The 3691-nt window shown below is 42.6% G+C and overlaps 1 non-coding gene across 1 annotated transcript; it reads left to right on the forward strand.

Moving 5' to 3' along the window:
• Positions 1–1001: 1001 nt before the first annotated feature.
• On the forward strand, positions 1002–1108 carry LOC141639591 (small nucleolar RNA R71). The gene has a single exon (XR_012542592.1). It is a non-coding gene; the product is annotated as a small nucleolar RNA R71 (small nucleolar RNA).
• Positions 1109–3691: the final 2583 nt, after the last annotated feature.

Consider the following 3691-nt stretch of genomic DNA (forward strand, 5'->3'; position numbering starts at 1 on the left):
ACGAAAAGGTTCACTATCAGCAGCAATTCCAGTCGATCGACCAGGTTGGTCAGTCGATCGACTGGCTTCAACAGTACCAGAAGCTACTGTTTGTTGCACCTCAGTCGATCGACCGGGTATGTCAGTCGATCGACTGACATACCTGGTAGACGCCTTTTTCTTTCCTTTGTTCGTTCCACTTTGTTTTGACTAGGTTGATTCCGCTTATCTTTTTCATGGCATCCTCAATCATAGCAGGCCCCTCCAGGGTAGACCCGCTCCTCAAAGGGATGGCATTAAGGGTCTCCTTTTGGTCAGTTTGAGTCGGTAAGTGCCCCGAAGCTCGAGTGGTATTCTTGCTAGCCAATTGAGCAATTTGGCTCTCTAGCAGTTTCATTCCGGCCTCTCTAGCTTGGGACTCCTTTTCCAACATATTCTTCAACTCAGCAAACTCAGAATTTTGGGATTGTTGTTGCTGCGGCACATAGGGAGGTTTTTGAAACTGTTGTTGCTTATGAGGAGGCACATAAGTCTGCTGCTGCTGTTGTGGAGGTTGAGTCGGATTCAGGAAATTCTGGTTACTCCACCTCATGTTGGGATTGACATTCGGCTCATAGTACGTGTTTTTCGCTGTAATGTTGAAAGGCGACGAGACTCAAAGGGACTAGGACAATTTTTTCGAGACATGTCCCTCGGCTCCACATCTTCTGAGGCACGAAAGGACCGTCCGAAACATCATTCACATGATACATCCCTCCTTTTAAAGCTCCTCCCAACTCGTATTTGTCAAACCTCGCCGTGAGAGCCTCTAATGCGCCTACATAAGGATTCAAAGACTCCTCCTCCGATTGCCTCTCGAATTCCCATATTCAGCTTTATGGGTGGCTAAGTCATCAATGACCTTCCACCCCTTAGTCTCTCCCATATTCTCAGAAAATCGGTCATTGGCTGCAGCATCCAAGATAGCCTTCTGATCGTCATACAGCCCGTTATCGAACTGATTGCAAAGACTCCATTTTTCGAACCCATGGTGCGGAATGGTTCGCACTAGCTTATTGAAACGGACCCATGCTTCATGAAAGTTCTCATCAGGTCCCTGTATAAAGCTCGTGATCTGAGCTCTAATGGCATTCGTCTTCGAGGCAGAGAAGTATTTCTTGTAGAATGCCAAGGCCAAAGAATTCCAGTCGGTGATCCCATGAGCAGCTCGATCCAGATCTGTATCATGGGCCGGTCCCTTGCATTTGATGCGTGTCTTTTATATAAGGTTTTTACCTCATTTTACACGCATTTTCGTTTTTATGTGGCATCCGGCTACAAAACCCCGAATATTCTACTTTGGTCCGTTTATTGTAATTTGCAGGAACTGACCGAAGAGGAGCTAAATCGAACCTAATCCGTCCCATTTGTATGCATTCATGGAAAATAAGGAGCCGGAGCTTGGAAATATAACACTTGGAAGACGCGTGAGCTGAGTTCGGGAAGCAATTCAAGGTCTTGAGTATATATAGCTCGATCGAGTAGTAAGCCACTCGATCGAATGCTTTATATACTCAAGACCGGTCGATCGACGGTTTAAGGAGCCAATCGAGGAGTTTTTGCAAGAGGTGCTCGATCGTGTGGTTTGTTACCACTCGATCGAGTGGTTTGGTGATGAAGTGCTCGATCGAGTAGATTATTTCTACTCGATCGAGTGGTTTCTTGCGCTTTAGTTAATTTCCGCCTATTTATTTCATGGGCTTTTGTAATTAGTCCATAGATTAGGTTTTAGGATGGATTCTAGTATAAGACTGAGGAGTGAACTACGTTACTCATCTCCTCTCTCTCTCACGTTTATTTTACGGTAGTTCTTGTGACTGTTCTTTGGACTTTATTCTTCCTCTATACTTTGCTACTCGGATTCGGATTTTACGATTGGTATTATCATTCTAGTTTTATTCTTAATCTTATTTACCGCTTTAATTCCTCTTCTCTTTATTGTTATCATAATTGCTTAATTGAATCCTTATTAGTTTCATCATCATGACTAGTTTTAATTATCTGTTTGTTGTCATTGATAATTCAATGATTATGAGTAGCTAATTTTCTTATGCTAAGACTATAGGGGATCCATAATATGAAGGGAGAGTAATCGATTTACTAGGTTAATCTTTGTCTTGTCTTTGTTGGTTAAATGCTATAGTTAATTGTAACCGCCTAATTGAGTCGACGCAATTAGACCTTTAATTCTTAGTGATCCTTGACCTGGACCGAAAGGTTGGAAAAGGCGAGACTAGTGGCGGACAATAGAGTATTGCAGTGAGGGCGAAAGTTAAGCTGTTTACACTTTAGGGTGAATTAGGGACCGAAAGGTGACGTTCGCTACCCCTTAGACCGTATTTGCATTGACCTGAGACCTAGATTACTTGACCGGATGATTATGGTGAACCGTTTGTCTTAGCTGTTCTTCTCTATCTGTTTATTTCCTCCCTTTTATTCTCTTCTCCTTATTCTCTTTAGTTTAGAAAATCACATTTTATAAACCCCTAATTTGGTTACCTTGACGAACTTAGATTTAGCTGACAAATTCCTACCTCTCTGTGGATTCGACCCGACTACCCTAGCTATATTAGTTAGAGCCAGTTGGTTATTTTTGACAGGTACGCGACAGACGTGTCAGCAGCATCACGGAGTGAGAATATAAACATAGTCTCCTTTATCTGGTCCTGGGTCACACCGGTCAGCGGGGGTATAGAGCAGCAATAATCGATAAATATCTCCATATGCTTGGCTGCATCTTCATTTGCAGCTCCCCCGAACTGGTTCCTCTCAACTAAGTTAATATAGGAAGGCTTCGGTTCGAATTTCCTATCAGCTCCAGGTAATTCGAACCCCTTGTATAGATTTGCAGTTGTCGGCTCAGAATGACTTTCTATAGTTGCTTCTTCAGCCATGATTAGAATGTCTGGAGAAGTGACTATCTCAGCTGAAGAAGTAGAAGCAGGAGATGTAGGTGGATCTTCTTCGAACAGTTCGTTCTCGTAGTAACTAGACAGAGTACTCAGCTCTTCCTCTGTCGGCAATACCCTTGATGATCGTCTCAACTCACGCAAGGATTTCTCAATCTCAGGATTGAACGGCACTAGTTCACCACCTTGTGACCTGCGCATAAGAAGAAACTACAAAAAGAATATAAGAAAATTTTAAGGAACGGATGTCCCTTAAACTAAGAAAGACTAAAAATAAGACAACTAAAAATTAGAACAATTGCCTCCCCGGAAACGGCGCCAAAATTTGATACCCGTCGTTGTGACTTCCTATTAAAACTAACCTAGGCTAGTGGTAACAGGGTCGAACCACAAGGAGGCGAATGTAATTAAAAGTTGTCTAAATTTAGTCTAAGGTAACAAGTGTGGGGGTTGATTTTAAGAAAGGTACTAGGATGGTCGGTTCACTATAGTTTCGGCGGCAGCAAACTAAGTCGGTCTAAATCAAACACATGAGGCGGGAAAACAAGAGGTCCTCTCGGTCCACTCTTTACAGATAGCATCTTTCGATCTCGCTATAAGTCCCTAATATCACTAATACTGACTCTCGTCCTGAAAAGTGACTAATAATCTAAACTTTACCTATCTTTCGATCTCAGCATAGTTTTGTCATTTTAATTGGTGATCTAACACCTGCCCCTATCTCTCGATCTAATGGGTCAGTCACATCCCAAACATTCAACTAG

This window comes from Silene latifolia, unplaced genomic scaffold (assembly GCF_048544455.1).
Source record: "Silene latifolia isolate original U9 population unplaced genomic scaffold, ASM4854445v1 scaffold_463, whole genome shotgun sequence".
NCBI lineage: Eukaryota > Viridiplantae > Streptophyta > Magnoliopsida > Caryophyllales > Caryophyllaceae > Silene > Silene latifolia.